The 18,833-nt window shown below is 40.4% G+C and overlaps 1 protein-coding gene across 1 annotated transcript in view; it reads left to right on the top strand.

The window, feature by feature from the left end:
* The first annotated feature begins 242 nt into the window (after positions 1–242).
* Positions 243–18,833, top strand: part of LOC139452832 (synaptic vesicular amine transporter-like) — a 78,027-nt gene continuing 59,436 nt past the window's right edge. Inside the window, exon 1 of the mRNA XM_071234457.1 lies at positions 243–363. The gene's annotated coding sequence lies outside the window, so the exon portion shown is untranslated. The remainder of the gene's footprint in view (positions 364–18,833) is intronic.

Here is an 18,833-nt window from a genome sequence, read left to right on the forward strand (position 1 = left end):
GAAGTGACCTGCCACCATCCCACCTTCAGATGCATGTGGTTCTGTCAGCGGGGACCCGGGGATGCTAGCGTCATTCTGATCAATAGTCCCTCCATTGAAAGCCAATTACTACGACAGGCTTAAGGAAGACGGAAGGCACGCTTTTAGCGTCCCTCGCCAACGAGTCACGTGACTCTTTAGCGACTTCCGTTCCGATATATAACGGCATTTGATCCATCGGCCGTCCCAAAGTGTGTAGGGAACTGACCGTGCATTGAGCTTTGATTAGTGTCGAGGTGCGGAGCTTCTCTGAAAACACACGTTATGAAAGAGGACGACAGGACGTACTAGCTAGTGTATTGGAAACAGCCAGAGCCAGTTCAGGTAGGACTTATTTACACTTGTCGATAAAGAAAGCTTCGGTTAGAGCAGATTAAAGTATAAGAAAACAGGCTGCCTTTAGATCTTAAATAATATTTAACTTGCTAAGTAGGATCGGCAATTTGCAACTTAACGCTTTTATCACAAAACATTGCAATGCGCTTGCTATTTTTCTTAACTTAAACCAAACACGACTTTTTCATTTGGGTTGACGAATTCACGGCTTTTACTTTAAAACATGTCAAAGTTCTAATTTTAAAAGTTGAGTTTATCTAATCTTAAAGACCGGAGCGGCGTTGGATTTGCAAACATTTGTAATTTCGCACATTTGATTTTCATTTTTATATTGTTACTCAAAATTTGAATAATCAAATAATGAGTGAATGAGTATGGTTTTACGCCGTTTTTAGCAATATTCCAGCAATATCACGGCGGGGGTCACCAGAAATGGGCTTCACACATTGTACCCATGTCGGGAATCGAACCCGGGTCTTTGGCTTGACGAGCGAACGCTTTAACCACTAGGCTACCCGACCGCCCCTTCAAATACTGAAAGAAAAATTATGCAGTATGTTTTACCCTTAAGTAAATATATATCTGTCTGCATGATTATTCCTGAATGGGATGCAGACGGTTATAGGGTGTGCAAGGGTGGATGTAGATCTGAAGGGTAGGGCACTGTCTTTGTCACTTTGAAAGACCGAGCGAACCTTGATGCGTGTCTATAATTATACTCCGTGTGCAGGGATTTCTTTTGAATATGGAAAGGATTTTGTGGCTTATATTTCACTATCTATGAGGATTACATGGTGCATATGATTTCGTTTTTGAAAAACTACCTCTATTTCGTCTCTTATTTTGTTGGATTGCAAATAAACGTTTGAATTTGGAAACCCGAGACCGTAGACTATACCTCCTCTTAGAACTATCAGGACTGGGGACTCCCGGTGCACCCATTCATTCAGTAATCTACGAGGTGCAATGATAAAGTCCCACACCAACTTCCAACGTTATAGCTGTGGTAATCTTAAAAAGAAATCCTAAAACCCTTTGCGTTATTTGTTGTGTCATGTTTTGTGAAACATCACATACAGAAGACAGTCTATATTTTGTGAAAAGACGGATGCTATAGTTTGAGGGTAGCCTAATAATTTATTTAAAAATTGTATTACCAATATTGTGACACTAGCAGATTTGCTGTGAGAAAAAATTTTCTGTAAGGATATTTGCCTAAAATTTCATCCTAATTCAAAGATCATCTCATGATAATATTGTGAAATATGTGAAATACGACTTTCAAACCGTAGCGATGTACTACATAATGTCATTTCTAAATACATATAAGTTTTATTTTCGTTTCAAACAATTTTAATGATGGTGGGCTGAAAAGCCTCTTCATAAATATAAACCTTTTGTGATTTCAATTTCATAATGTTCATAATAACATACCGAACTATTTCCGTACCCGTAACTGGATTACTGTCTATCATGACATGTTGTGGCAAATACTGTGGCGCCGGATTTATCATATAACTCCAGTAAAACGATCGTAAACTATCATTTCGAAACTGATATTTTGTCATGTTAACGTCAATCAGTACAACAACATGTGTAGATTGTAAATTGTTTTCATTTTCAATTACGCGTCGTCGAATTTTTTGTTTAGATTGTTTCTAATTATTCAACTGGGAATAACGTACGTATGTATTTGAACATTCTAGTAACTAGAGCAAGTATAGAGTTACATTTCAATGCTTGATCACATCTCATCTTTTCATTCTCTATTTTATACAAATGTGTAACATGTAATAATATTCAACGTGTGTTTGTGCAGTTAGTGTAAAATCACACACATGCTGATCAAATATAAATAACATTCCGATTGTACAGTGACTGAGCAGTTTTCAAAACTTTGTCATACCTAAACGGAATTTCGAACAGATACATGATATCATTGTAACTTTTTCCTAAGTGAGCGCTTCTGCTTTTTGTAGTGGTTTTCTTACCAGATAAGTTTCATGATTATCTCCTTTTCAACGGATGTGCCCAAAAACCTTTCCCATTGCATTAAAGAGGAAAGATTTTAAGACATCCGTTTTAATCAGTGACAAATATTTAGCTGTGATATATACTGGAAGAAATAATTGTCAGCGCTTAAGAGAACACAAATCATTGACAGACTTCGTATCGACAACCGACGAGCAGATAATTCGCTTGTTGTTGCCTCAGCATTGAAGATATCCAGAAGGCCGGGTCGCTTTAAACTGGTATTCGTGCCTGCTGCTGTTGCAATTTCCGGTACTCGTTGCTCTCAAGGTCAAGACGGCAGGTCAAAGACCGTGTCGTTGAATGCGTGTACTGTCTTGTCCGTTGTTGGGGAGTAGTTTAGATCATGGTGACGTGGGTATTACGACATGGGCAATAGGGTCGCCTAGTGGTTAAAGCTCTCGCGCGTAACGCTGAAGGACCGGGTTCGATTCCCAACAAGGATACATGTGATTCCCATTTCTGGCGTCCCCGCCGTCATATTGCTGGAATATTGCAAAAAATAACATAAAACCATTCACTGTATTGGGAGATTTTATTTTCGATAGAAAGCATTGGGTTGAATGTTGAAATCACGAAATAAATAAGAAATAATTCATGATAGTTCATGATTGCCATTGAAACATCCCTGCTTCAAACGGACCTGAAAACAATACACAAATGACGCGTTGTTTTGGAATACAGGTGTTGTGTTGGTTGGTTTGTTGTTTAACGCCGCACTCAGCAATATTCCAGCTAAATGACTGCGGTCTGTAAATAATCGAGTCTTGTCCAGACAATCTAGTGATTGACAACATGAGCATCGATCCAAACATTTGGGATACGATGACATGCATCAACCAAGTCAGCGAGCCTGACCACCCGATCCCGTTAGTCCCTCTTACGACAAGCATAGTCGCCTTTTATGGCAAGCATGGGTTGCTGAAGACCTATTCTACCCCGGATCTTCACGGGTCTACAGGTGTTGTGTAATAACAGGATTGTTGTTTTACAGAGAGAGAAAGGACGCCCTAGATTAACTTAGAAATATGTGTTTTACTCTTCAAAGATGACGGATAGCTTTTGGGTCTGCTCAGCCGACATGTTTGAGGGCTTGCTTCTCATGGCTGGGAAGAGAGAGTATTTAACTAAATTTCGTTTCCAGGATTAACCAATCTACAAAATAAGTCAGACACGCAACTGACTTTGCATTGACCGATTATTCTCCAATCCAACAATTGCATGTTGGGCCGTAAGGAGAGAAAACAGTTTTCATCATAAAAAAAGATAGCTACGCGATAAATCGCAAAGAACAATGAAGAACGAAGTGTGTTTAATTTCACGATTAAACATTCCTCTATCGTGACGTCATTTCTGGAGATTCGAGTATGAACTCGCAACTTGATGACGTCATATATTGGACGACGTTATTTTTGAGAGGGGAGTGTCTAGTGAGTTGTTCCCCATTGATATAAGTTGGCTACGCAGATTAACGCGATGGCCGAACGATCGCACCCAAAAGCGGGGGCGCTATGACATTGGGTGTTGGGAGAAAAGGAACAGATAACCGACTTTGGGATTGTGTGAATATGCGGAAAGTTCCCATCTATGCATAAAATGGACTTGTCCGACATTGCCGAGGTCGGTTTCTATTGAGAAAGTCGACATTATAAATATTTTTAAAGTTTGTACATTTTATCATCATCATTAAAGGGATCTACATAATGTTGATATCTCTTTTAAGAAAAAAACAACTCTTGGTCGTTGTTTATCGTAGAATAACACACTGCAGGGAGAATAAACCAGTCGGGTCTGTGTTTAGTTTAGTTCTCAATAGAAGTATTCTTGTACAGCCAGGTTCATCTGGGGACTTGGCCAAGGGGCTGGGGTACAGGGGCTAGAGACAGGACGGGGAACGGCCGACTGGGGACAGAGGACGGGGGATTTGGGACGGGCCAGTCTACCCTTCATCCCAGATATCACGATAAATGAACAAGGAAATAATATCTTGGAAATTATTAAATTTTTTGATGAATATTTGTTGTGATACAAAGTATTAACTGATTGCGATATTTTCACATTGGGGATTCTGATATGTTTATATGAATACTATTCTTGCAGCCGGACATTCGGGTACTGTGTCGGTGGTAGCCAAAGTCTCATGTCTCATGATGTGTCACTTTACCCATGAGTAAAAAAATAATTTCGGATATATCGAGTTGATCTTACAGATCTTGCATGGTGTTAGTTACATCAAGATCTGGGTGGGGTATTGAGCATTGATGCAACACACAGCGTGAACTATATTTTATTATAAATTGGGACCCGTTTCACACATTACATTACTAAACTATTAGCATCGACCTACGAAGGCAAAGCCGTTGGATCCTAGGTCCACAAAGTCATCTTAGTACTACGATTGTAGTAGGTCTTCTATACACAAGTATGGAGATTACGACTTATCGTATCGCTAAGATCGCTTTGTGGAACAGGACGGTGATCGTACAGGTCCCTTTAGATGCGGTTCAATGATAGGTGCCATCCTACTTCAAGGTGGGGAGGTGAGGTGAAATGGGGTTTAATGTCGCGTCCAAGATTATTGCAGGCAGTTATATAGCAACGTGTATGCACATGTGTGTGTGTGTGTGTGTGTGTGGCTGATTGTACTAGTCCGGACTGATGGCGATTTATAGTGCTAGTACGCTGAGATACCATACCGCAGTTTAACATGAATACCCCTTGTTTTAGCCCCTCAATGCCTAGCGCCAGACAGGGTAACAACAAGTACAATCTTTTAACTACTTTTGGTATGACGCGGCCGGGGATCGAACCCCGGGCCTTTCGCTCTCCGGGCGGACGCTTTACCACTAGACCACGGAGGCTGTCTCCTCCGTCAAGGGGCAACACATTATCAGTAGGACTTCAATCGCTTCATTTACTAATTATCACTCCCATTTAACAAAATAAACACAAACAAAAGCTGTTATGTAACTATCAATATTAATCATTAGATGCAGCAAGAAAAAGCTATTATGAAATGACAGCATGAACTGAATATATAAACATACTTTAATTTATTATTTATTATTTTAGTTCATTCGTGTGTTATCAAGTGCATTCGTTTGAGGCGAGGGTACGGTTTTCAATACTACAACATAGATAACAATTGGAATTCTCTGGATGTCGCAATTGATTCACGACAGGGAGCTTCACTTCACAGGCTCATTCTCGATTGTTCAAAAGAGATTCAAACGTAACGGCGTCTTGACGTCAAAACAAAAGTGAAAATAACGGTATTCATCGCTCCGTGTGGGTCGAGAATGGGAAACGCTTCAGATAATGCATCTGCAATTTTTTATTGATGCATGTAGCAATGTGATCGATGGCTCCCGATTTTTATGTTTGATAATGTTTTGCTTGACATTTGGGATTGATAAAAGCGGTGTCTTCGTGGATGGGAACTGAAGGGCGATTTGTTAAGAGCGACACGGGAACGATCCAGGCTTGTTACCCAAATCAAATTGGCAATTGCGACCGTCAGTGAATCATGACAAGGAGTATAACCTCAGACATTGTTATATCTCCATATTATGCCAATTTCAGATTTCCTTTGTACGGTCGATGTGTCTCCGATTGTTTTTTCTTTGACGGGTACGTACGGAACATACCGATTGACGCCGAGTGACTATAATTGTTGTAACGGCATGACCTTAAATTGGCTGCAGTGGTTGTAAAATATTTCAGGGCGGATGGGTAGCTTAGCGGTCAATGCTTTCTCGACTGGGTTCGATTCCCCACATGGGTACAATGTGTGAAGCCAATTTGTGGTGTCCGCCGCCATGATATTGTTGGAATATTGCTGAAAGCAGCGCAAAACTTGGAAGGGATACTTATGATCTGATATCGCTCAATAACCAATATAAAATAGCTACGTCATAAATCGCAAAGAACAATGAAGAATGAAGCGTGGTTTATTTCACGATAAAACATTGTTCTATCGAGACGTCATTTGTGAAGATTCGAATATTCGTTCGCAACTTGATGACGTCATATTTGGATGACGTTATTTTTGTGAGGTCAGTGTCCAGTAAGTTGTTCCCCATAGATGTAGTTGGGCTACGCAGATAAACACAGTGGCCGAAAGATCACATCCAAAAGTGGGAGTGATATGACAATCGGTATGAAGAGAAAAGGTACAGATGATTGACGTTAGGATTATGAGAATATGCAGGAAATACCATACTTAACCCACCTGTTCGTAAAATGGACTTGTCCGACATTGCCGAGGTCGGATCCTATTCAGGGAGAATTCATTATTTAAATACGGGTAAATAGTTTTAAAGCTTGTAAATTTTAGTAAAATCCTTGAAAAGGCTGTACATAATATTGATATCTTATATAAAAAATAATCGACTCATGGTCGTTGTTTATCGTACGAAAAAAAACACTGCAGGGAGAATAAACCACTCGTCCGTCATGGTTCATTCTCACTGCAGTGTTTCAAGCGATTTTTGGGCGGTTGGGTAGCCTAGTGGTTAAAGCGTTCGCTCGTCACGCCGAAGACCCAGGTTCGATTCCCGACATGGGTACAATGTATGAAGCCCATTTCTTTTGACCCCGACGTGAGATTGCTGGAATATTGCTAAAAGCGGCGTAAAACCATACTCACTCACTCATACGACTCTTGCTCAAAAGATTTTGTTTGTTTGTCAGCAATACTCAAGCTATATGACGGCGATCTGTAAATAATCCAATGATTGACATCATGAGCCGATGATCGATCCACGCAACTGGGATACGATGACATGCATCAACCATGTAAGCGAGCCAGACTGCCCGATCCTGATAGTCGCCTTTTACGGCAAGCATGAGTTGCTGATGACCTATTCTAACCCGGGTCTTCACGGGTCTCAAAAGATGCCTTATCTAGATAATGACCTCAGTAAAGCTTTTAAAATCTTTTATGGTAGACATGTGGAGGACATTTCCAAAATTGACACATTAATAACAAAAGTGATGTCCGATGCAATACCCTTTTCGACTTGTAACATATGTTCCTGTGTTATTTCAGCTGAACAACTGACTTGCTTTTGCATGTGTTTGTGACGGGTGCCACAGGTGGGGCAGGATGCGCTTACCTTTTCGCAAACACCTGATATCATCACTGTTTGATAGTAATTTATAAACACATGCTCATGATATAGTCGGAATCGTTCAATCGACTGCTTTTGGCAGAGATTTCTAATGGATGTGGGAAAGGCTTTGTCGCTGTAATCTACACACAATTATAAATAAATTAACAAAAACTATGTTACAGTAAAATATCAGAATGAAAGTTGTAATTGATAAAGTAATGCATCTACATTTATTCAGAGCGAACGCAAGCTGTCCAACGAATAAAATTTCGCCATTGCTCGCAAAGTTATACCGAGTTCAACTCGGATTATAAAAAAACTCCTGACCAAAAAGCAAACTCTAAAGCTACGACTATATCGACTCCATATTAAACCAACAGTCTTGACATTTAGATCTCGTTCCGGAAAGAGGCATTGTCCAACTGGCACACACTGATAGTAATTATATGACTATCCATAAATCTATGCTAAAAAACGGAGTTACAACAGTATTATCGCTAAGATACCTTTAAGAACGGAACCCTTAGCCTATATGTTCAAATTGATCTTACAGTTATGACCATCGTAAATCTATTGTTGATTATCGGAGTTACGACAATCGTACGCATAACGCTAACATCGCATTGTGGAAGGGACCCTTAGCCTATATGTTCAAATTGATCTTACAGTTATGACCATCGTAAATCTATTGTTGATTATCGGAGTTACGACAATCGTACGCATAACGCTAACATCGCATTGTGGAAGGGACCCTTAACCTATATGTTCAAATTGATCGTCCTGACACGACTATCGTAACTCTATGATAGGTATAGGAGTTATACAGGTGTACGTGAAGCCCAATTACCGATTTGCGAAGCGTGGTCCCCTTTCCGCGATGTTAGCGCAACGACGATATATCCCTAGGCCTGGTAAATAGTTTATGGATCGGACTCAAGTTACCGACAATATTCTTATGTCTTCTCAACACGAATCGTTACCAGTAATCTAACATGCTCCATATTTCAAGCAATGAATCCACGTCAGCAATTGCCTCTTTTGTAGCTATAACTACAATCTTTAAGTTAAATTATTTATTGTTATTTCATCTGCATGTGTGATGGACCAACTATTGTGTTTTGTTTGTCTGTTTGTTTGTTTGTTTGTTGTCTAACGCCGCACTCAGCAATATTCCAGCTATATGACGGCGGTCTGTAAATAATCGAGTCTGGACCAGACAATCCAGTGATTGACATCATGAGCATCGATCCACGCAATTGGGATCGATAACATGCATCAACCAAGTCAGCCAGCCCAACCACCCGATCCCGTTTGTCGCGTCTTACGACAAGCATAGTCACCTTTTACGGCAAACATGGGTTTCTGGAGACCTCTTCCACCCCGGATCTCCAAGGGTCCCAACTATTGTGTAGTGGACCAACTATTGTGTGGTGGACCAACTATTACACCAAGAGCCGAAATAACGAATTGAATTGACAGTGGCATGGGTGTGGGAGTTACGGTGGTGATAGCGCTAACATCGCTTCGCGGAACCGCGCCCTGGGTTTGTGCACATGGTCAAGAGTGAGTGAGTATGGTTTTACGCCGCTTTTAGCAATATTCCAGCAATATCACGACGGGGGACATGTTCAAGAAGATCTGAATGTGTTTCAGTGTCCTTGCTGATGTTTCCTAGGATATCAATACACGCATACCATATGGATATCGTTAATATTTTTGTAGTCCTGCTGTCATTACCGTTATCGATCTCTGATTGGCTAATAATGGAATATTCTTTAACAATGTGGAAACGCTTCACGTTTATATCACAAGTGGGTTTTCATGGTTTTTGAACAATTGTAATTCCAGAATTTTGTAAATTCATAGAAGCTTTGCATTTGACGGATGAAGATGGGATGATTCTTTAATTATTTTATCATTCATTTTCCAGAATCTCGTCTTGCTGAAAACATGAGTACATGCAACTGCATAGATCGTACAACCGTAATACACATGTACTTGGAACTCGATTTCTATAAAAATAGTTATCAAAATATTTTCGAATCGAAAAACCCAGGGAACAGCCACTTAATGTTTCAATCAATATATCTCTCGGTATTGTTTCAAACAAAATCAGCCATTTTCACATCATATTTTCAGCTTGATCTAAAAGTAGATCCATAATTATCTAATCGATCATCTACCACTGCGGCATGCCGATGTCGTTGTTATAATCCACACGTGTCGATTTCCCATTTTGACACCTATAACACTCCGCTACCCTTTATAGAGCATGTCTGTGATGAAATCAACATCGGTCAATTGCAGCGTCACTCAGTCGTTAAGCATATTCATTTAGAAATTGATAACCAAAGATTTGGTGAAATATTCATCGGAGTGTGTGATTTGTTGTACTAATAGCGCAGGGGTATTGACAGTGAGTGCGCTGTGTTATTAGGGTCGTGTGTTATTCCCGATAATAATCCACAAGAAGGGGAACGAAGGTACTGTTCTTCAGATAGAGATACGGCCACGTCACAATATTGAAACACACATGAGGCTGAAAGGGAAATTAACCGTCATCCTTCATTGTTGAGGTGAAACAAATATCCATGGTTCTTGTGATTGATGATGTTTTGGTGATGTAAAATTGTAATTGCAAGACACTGTGAAATTGACACAAACATTGTTCTATCTCAAATTGTCGAGCAGATAACCGGTATAATTTTTCAAATGATGATATAAACACATTTGCTTGGCCGGTCGCCTTTGGAGAAATACTTTAAACCCGTTAGCTACAGAAAATCCAAGATGGCCGCCAATTTTCCTTACAAATGTCCATATTTTGTTCACAACATATAATGGTAATGTGTATTTCACTGGGAATGAATATGCTTGCTATTCTACGAAGTCTAAATCTTTATTGTATTGTTCTGGATATTGTGGAAATCCTGCAGCCATAATTTCCTCAAAACCGCCTCAATTGATTTTCATACAAAGAACAATATTTCCGTGCAAATTTCTTTGTATTAATACTGATAGATGTGTTTATACCAAGAGCGATCTAAACCATATTCATTAGTTATATCAATATTGTCCTGATATAGACATCTGCATCTTCATGTATATAATTGTTTGCGTAAAAAGAACTTGAGACAAATGAAACCCTTTTTTGTATTTCTATGATGTTTTTTGCGTGAAAGGTTGTCGCAACATTCTATACATATATTAGTAGAATTTTTCAGATTCAAAGTACAAAAGGATACTTTTTTTTACCAGTTTTCAATATGATATTAACAGTTTTGTAAACATGAAATGTTTTACATTTCACCGATTTCCACGTTTGCGTTGACAAATAATTCCAACAGATGAAGCTCATTTCGAATTTCACCAGACCTTAGCCGTTCATTGTGTTTATGTTAATATTAATATGATGAGCAGTTTCAAATATCCACACAAAAATGAGACAGTAATGTTATTCATGTCTTTTGAAGTAACTTGAGTCGACATCTGCACAATTAAATAATACTGTGTTGATATCTTTGTACAATATTGTTGCGATTGTATTACATTTTGTTTGTTTGTTTGTTGTTGAAACGCCGCACTCAGTAATATTCTAGCTATATGACAGCGGTCTGTAAATAATCGAGTCTGGACCAGACAATCCAGTGATTGACATCATGAACATCGATCCACGCAATTGGGATCGATGACATTTATCAACCAAGTCAGCGAGCCTGACATTCCGATCCCGTTAGTCGCCTCTTGCGACAAGCATAGTCGCCTTTTACGGCAAGCATGGGTTGCTGAAGACCTATTCTACCCCGGATCTTCATGGGTCGATTGTATTACATTGGGACTATTATATATGTGTAGGAATGTTGCAACTGTAATTGCCTGTCGCGGGATAGAACACACTAGGATGATACATGAGTGAGTGAGTGAGTTGGGTTTAACGCCGCTTGTAACAGTATTCCATTTATAAAACGGCGGGATGATAATGAAGTAGGTTTGTTGCTGATGCGATGCAACAGGCGAACGCCAGTCGTTTTCTGACGTAAAACAGAACGGGGCGATACAAAACATTTCATGGCGTTTTTCCCATAACCTTTCATCATGTCTGTTCGTGTTCTACCTGTAATCTAAAAACACTATATATTATTTAAAAAATCGACGTCAACATTGGTATGAACGTTAAAACGGATGAGCGCATAGTAGTGGGAACACCAGTTCTTCCGTTTATAACTCCATGAACATAAACATATATTAAAGTCAAACAAAACATGTTTAAATAAGTACGTCAACAATAAATATAACAACGACCCAACATCAGTGAAATCGGCCAGCGCAAAGATCAAGCCCGCTCTTTCTGTTATCAGCCAATTAAGAAACGGTAGTCCGTTAGCGTGGCAAAATGTTTTAGGTTTATTGAAACAAACGCTGAACTATTTGCTTGATTAGCCGATCAAATGTCACGGAATCTTTGCCATATTTTTATTAACCAATAATCATTACATAATATATTCTATTTTCCTATAATCAGCAGTAAATTACGGTTCTAATTTTTCAGTGAGTGAGTGAGTGAGTGAGTGAGTGAGTTGGGTTTAATGCCGCTTTTAACAATATTCCAGTTATATCACGTCGTGTCAGCTGAATGTGGGAGGAAAGCCCGAAGTGATGCAGGTCTCAGACGTTTACCACTTCGGTGAAACCCACGAGCACGGGTATGGTGCTGACAAACCTAGAAACATAATCGGGGCGAACCGGGATTCGAACCCACAATCTTAGGTTTCTGGCGTGTTTAAGAGACGCAACTCTGCACAGCGAATCGCGGCGCCTTAGACGATTGGGCCACCCGTGCCCCCTAATTTTTCAGTGAAATGGCAAACTGGAACTTAATAAGTCAAGCCCCGTGTATGTTTTACAGGATTTCGCCGCGCATCTTGCGCCGGCTACAGCCCAACTGACTCACTTTCTTATCTGGGACGGTCGGGTAGCCTAGTGGTTAAAGCGTTCGCTCGTCACGCCAAAGACCCGGATTCGATTCCTGACATGGGTACAATGTGTGAAGCCCATTTCTGGTGTCCCCCGCCGTGATATTGCTGGAATATTGCTAAAAGCGGCGTCAAACCATACTCACTCACTCACTTTCTTATCTCCATGACTTCTGAACACTGTATTTTTATTCAATCTGCAACCTCACATATCAAATGTAAGGAGGAATTTTAACATTATTACACAGTGTCAAAACAAGGGAAAACGATAGGAAAGATCAAAATCAATTTCCATTGGAAGATATTTGTCGTTAATGAGTCAAAACGATAAGTCATTGGCGATCTATGTTTTAATGAAAGTTTGCTGAAAAGATGAAAATAGCAGTCTGAGATGTTTTTAAAGTTGAGGGATGGTTATTAACATTGTTACCTTTTCGCGAACCCATGGTATCGTTACTATTTGATAGTGATTCATAAACATATGCTCATGATATAGTCGGAATCGTATTTCGACTCTTCTTTATGCAGAGATTTCTATTGGATATGGAAAGGGTTTTGACGCTGTATTTACAGACATGGACTACAGCACATTAGGAACTTGTATGGATTCGAAAAAAGTTGTGCTGACCTATTCCATGTGAACAATTCATTTAAAAGTATGACATGGAACGAATCAACGAATGTGATCAACGAATTTGGTCGTGTGTATGTGTGTGTGTGTGTGTGTGTGTGTGTGTATCTTAAAAGTGCACACACACACACACACACACACACACACACACACACACACACACACACACATATATATATATATGAACTGATTGAGTGAGTTGGGTTTTACGCCGCTTTTAACAGTATTCCAGTTATATCACAGCGTGTCAGCTTAATGTGGGAGGAAAGACCGAAGTGATGCAGGTCTGAGACGTTTACCACTTCGGTGAAACCCACGAGCACGGGTATGGTGCTGACAAACCTAGAAACATAATCGGGGCGAACCGGGATTCGAACCCACAATCATAGGTTTCTGGCGTGCCCAAGGGACGCAACTCTGCACAGCGAATCGCGGCGCCTTAGACGACTAGGCCACCCGTGCCACCCATTTTGAACTGAAACTGAATTCAAATAATTGAATTTATATCTGAACTCTTAAGTTTGAATTCAGTTTCAGTTCAAATGTGTTAATTTGATAAATATAAATATGATAGGATATGTAACATTCACATCCACATCAGCATCTTCCATCAACCATTTTATCAGCAGTCGTGTATTGTTGACTGAAGCATTTTAAAATCAATATTTGTCGGAACATTAATGACATGTAGTTAGCTCACGACAACAGCAAATGACAAAATCCCCCCTTCCCAACTCCAAGTCACAGCCTTCAATGCTGTTCTGGGCTATTACATGCCATCGACGTTCCAATTCTTGGGGATCCGTCTGACTGAAATTTCATTTTATCGCTGTTTAAGATGAAAGCCTTTGTTTAAAGATCCATCAATGCAAATGTCTACAAGCGAGTTTTTTACTCATCATATTTAGCCAGTATAAAAATCTATTATTTCTAGTTGTATGTTGTTTAACCAATTTGAAGTAAATAGCTTTTGCATGTCCAGCCCGCTGTTGTAAATTAACCTGTTTACACTGGCAATAACTACAAACGAGGGAGAAATCGAATACCGGCTTCTGAAGCGATCCAAGTTTTTGAAGTTTCCCCAGTCCTGTGTTTTGAGCAACGTTAGCAAACCTACACTCAAAGTCGGTAGACAAGGCATCGGTGTATTGTTCAAGACAAATATTTGCTGTCGGTTAACTAACATTATTTACATTGCAAGTAAATGAATCAAGCGTTAATAATCACTTCAGATTCAAAGTATTAACAGTCGCAAATTAATAATTCAAGGGGTGAGCCCTGTCAGGAAGGCCAAACTATTCCAGTGTTTGTATTGAGCCGCTGTTATAAGACTAATGGTTTCAATTTGAGCTAATTTAAGTAGTGTGGACTATTAGATAGGTATTGATTAGTATTTTGTGTCGTAAACAATAAATTATGAAAATTGGAGACAATGGAGTTTTACTGTTACACGTGCTTGTCTCCAAACGCTGTCATGTCTAAAGAACACACTATTAATGTTCATAGCATAATAGAGTGAGTAAGTTGTGTTTAACGCCGCTTTTAACAGTATTCCAGTTAAATCGCGGCGTGTCAGCTTAATGAGGGAGGAAAGCCCAAAGTGATGCAGGTCTCAGACGTTTACCACGGGTATAGTGCTGACAAACATAATCGGGGCGAACCGGGATTCGAACCCACAACCATAGGTTTCTGGTGTGTCCAAAGGACGACTTGGCCCCACAAGATTATTGCACTTATATAGCAACGTGTATGCAGGTGTGTACGTGTGTAGCTGCTTGTACTAGTCCGGACTGATGCCTATTTCGAGCTCTAGCACACTGCAATACCATGCCGCAGTTTAACATGAATACTCCACTCAGACACAGTATACTGACTCCTAGCCGACCAGTACTTGTTTTAGCTCCTTAATGTCGAGCGCCAGACAACAATTACCATCCTTTAATGTCTTTTGGTATGACGCGGCTAGGATCGAACCCTGAACCTTCCGCTCTCCAGGCGGAAACTCTACCACTAGACCACGGAGGCGGTAGTGCCATATAAAGCACAACGGGAAACTAATTTAGTCATATAGAGCATAGCATATAGTAACGCCATTTATGACCTAAGAGGGCAAACATATCGGTGTTCAGAAAAATCGTATGTGCCCTAGGGTCATATCACGTCACAGGGGGGGGGGAAGCCCGAAGTGATGCAGGACTCAGACGTTTACCACTTTGGTGAAACCCACGAGCCCTGGTATGGTGCTGACAAACATAATCGGGGCAAACCGGAATTCGAATCCACACTCATAGGTTTCTGGCGTGCCCAAGGGACGCAACTCTGCACAGCGAATCGCGGCGCCTTAGACGACAGGGCCCCCCGTGCCCCCACATATAGTAGAGGGAATGTGTTCATGACTGTACTGCAGTGGTACTTAATGGACAGACATTCTACCCGGTGACACACATGTTAACTAACAGGAATAAAGCACAAAAGAGTTCTAGACATTGAAAAAAGCTGTTTTCACATTCAAACGAACTTGGAAAAAGTGAGACTACACGAGTCCAATCCAATTTACAGGTCCTGTCATGATGTTAGTACTCCTTTTTGCACGTGTCTCGCATTAGATACATTAGGCAAATAAAATGGCAAAAAGTCAACAGGTTTTACGGAAGAAGACAAGCACATCTCCGCACGAAGGATCGCGTGTCCGAACTCACATGGGACAAACGAAATTAGGAGACATCGTTATCTAGATTGTCTTGCACTATAGTGAGCTTTAGTCTCCCCACCCCCGCCGGGTCGGGCACGAAGGGGCCTTCTCCCGCGTGGCGTTAATTCTAATTATATTATGTCTGATCAAGTGTCATTGCATAACGGTACATCAAGACATGACCTACATTGAGGCGGGGTCAGATGGCGTGTCTGGCTTCATCACAATTCCCACGCTGAGATGCACGTGGCACACTGATAGAAAACCATCTGTATGTGGTTTGCATACGTGGATCTAGAGGGTGTGTTACCCCCTCGGTATATGTACAATGTTGTCATAATGTTAGAGTGCACCGTAACGTCAAAATAGCGTAACGGTATCTATCTATCTATCTATCTATCTATCTATCTATCTATCTATCTAACTATAGCATCGCCTGCTCTCTCATCAACGGGGAACAAAGAAAATAAGGAATCAATGAAGCGTAATGAAAACAGATATATTCCGACCTACTGAATGGTCTCGGTCAGCAAAACAAATTAATTTTACACACTGTACGTAAAACTTAATGCCAAATATTCTTTTCAGTAAGAAATCCGTAAATGAAAAAAAAATAAACAAACAGGAGTTTCCTCATCATTTCACACTTGTCATTCTCCGAGTTAATTAAATTTAAAACCATGTCATTGAATGTATACATAAAATGTGTTCTTTTCCGTTGACAGACTAAACTATCCAATACAATCTCCGGGCATCTCTGGGGATCTCCCCAGTGTCTCGTGATATTTCTGTCTACGGTGTCTACTTGTCACCATGTTTCGTTTTTTTGGACGTTCCGCCATTGTAAACGTCCAAAAGATGACGTCATAATGGACCAACTTCCAGAATCCAACAGTGGTTCCAGGAGTGGCATATCGGCCCTGGGAAATACGGACTATATCGTGCCTCGAGCTCGTGCTGGTATTTCCCCCACGTCATTATTTCAGTGTTTACGTAGTCTCAACATTATGTAACGCGTCTTCAGCCCACTCACGTCACGACGATGAACAACAATCTCGGCTGTGAGACACGCGATCCAGATATGTTCAGATATTTGTACAAACCGGATATATTTGCTTCCGTGGTAATGAATTGTTGTGATATGAAAGGGAATAAAAAATGTGTTTGGGGGTTATCACGAATATGGGCGTCATTACTGACGTCATTTGAGCGCCATTGTTCCCAATACAAGTATACGACTCTGCTCCAACACTGCTACAGAGGTGAGACCGCCTCCGTGGTCTAGTGGTAGACTGGCCGCGCCATACCAAAAGACGTTAAAAGATGGTACTTGTTGTTACCCTGTCTGGCGCTCGGCATTAAGGGGATAAAACAAGGACTGGTGTCTGAGTGGGGTATTCATGTTAAACTGCGGCAAGGTATCTCAGTGAGCTAGCACTATAAATCGGCATCAGTCCGGACTAGTACAAGCAGCCACACACACACTTGCATGCACTTCGCTATATAAGTGCAATAATCAGAGTGTTCTAGGATTTGAACTCACGATCATAGAACCTATAGCCCAATTTCAAGTCACCTCACCTGTTACAGAGGTAGATGAGTGTGTGAGTGAGTGAGTTGGAGTTTAATGATGCCTTGACAATATTCTAGTTATATCACACAGTGCCAGCGTCATACCAAAAGACGTTAAAAGATGGTAATTGTTGTTACCCTGTCTGTCAATAAGGGGTTAAAAGGACTGATCTGTTCGGAGTCAGTATACTGTGTCTGAGTGAGGTAGTCAAACTGCGGCATGGTATCTCAGTGGAAAAGCACTATAAATCGGCACCAGTCTGGACTAGTAGAAGCAGCCACACACACACACACACACACACACACACACACACACACACACACACACACACACACACACACACACACACACACACACACAAATGCATGCATCTCTATAAGTGCAATAATCTTGGACGCGAAGTTAAACCCCCATTTCACCTTACCTATAATGCAAATGACGTGATGATATAGACATGTACATTAGTCAAGACACACCTGTGTGACGTATAATGCAAATGACGTGATGATAGAGACAGGCATATTATTCAAGACACACCTGTAAAATGCAAATGACGTGATGATATAGACATATACATCAGTCAAGACACACCTGTATGACGTATAATGCAAATGACGTGATGATAGAGACATGTGCATTAGTCAAGACACACCTGTGTGACGTATAATGCAAATGACGTGATGATAGAGACAGGCATATTATTCAAGACACACCTGTAAAATGCAAATGACGTGATGATATAGACATATACATCAGTCAAGACACACCTGTATGACGTATAATGCAAATGACGTGATGATAGAGACATGTGCATTAGTCAAGACACACCTGTATGACGTATAATGCAAATGACGTGATGATAGAGACATGCACATTAGTCAAAACACACCTGTATGACGTATAATGCAAATGACGTGATGATAGAGACATGTGCATTAGTCATTGCGAGTAATATAGTCTGGCAAAATGAAATCATTTATCACATTGATTCTCTGCGGACCTACATGATGAGGCTTGAGTGATTATTTCGTCGTTACATTTTATCCAGTGTTCCTGTGTCTGGTAATTGTGCGTGGGCGATATTGGTTAGACAGCGTTATGGTGCTTTGTTTTCAAGCTTTTTTCCTTATTGACGACGATGACGTCACAATACATATCCAGAATCAACAAATGAAAAAAAGAGTCGGTCAAATAAGGGAATGTGTGACATTGGCAAAGGGGCGGAAATAGTATTTCCTTTTAATTCTCCTGACATTTGTTTATGCAAGCACACGGGGATTTTCAGAGGCATCAAAATGTCGTGATGGTGTGAATGAAAAGCTGTTCAGATTGAACTGTGTTTGATATATTTTGTTTGTTTGGTTATTATGCATAAGATTCAATATGAGCGAGCTCATAAATATTCATACGAAACACGTGATAATAATTTCACACTATTGTTGAG

This window comes from Haliotis cracherodii, unplaced genomic scaffold, assembly GCF_022045235.1.
Source record: "Haliotis cracherodii isolate W230 unplaced genomic scaffold, xgHalCrac1.p SCAF_9, whole genome shotgun sequence".
Taxonomy (NCBI): Eukaryota; Metazoa; Mollusca; class Gastropoda; order Lepetellida; family Haliotidae; genus Haliotis; species Haliotis cracherodii.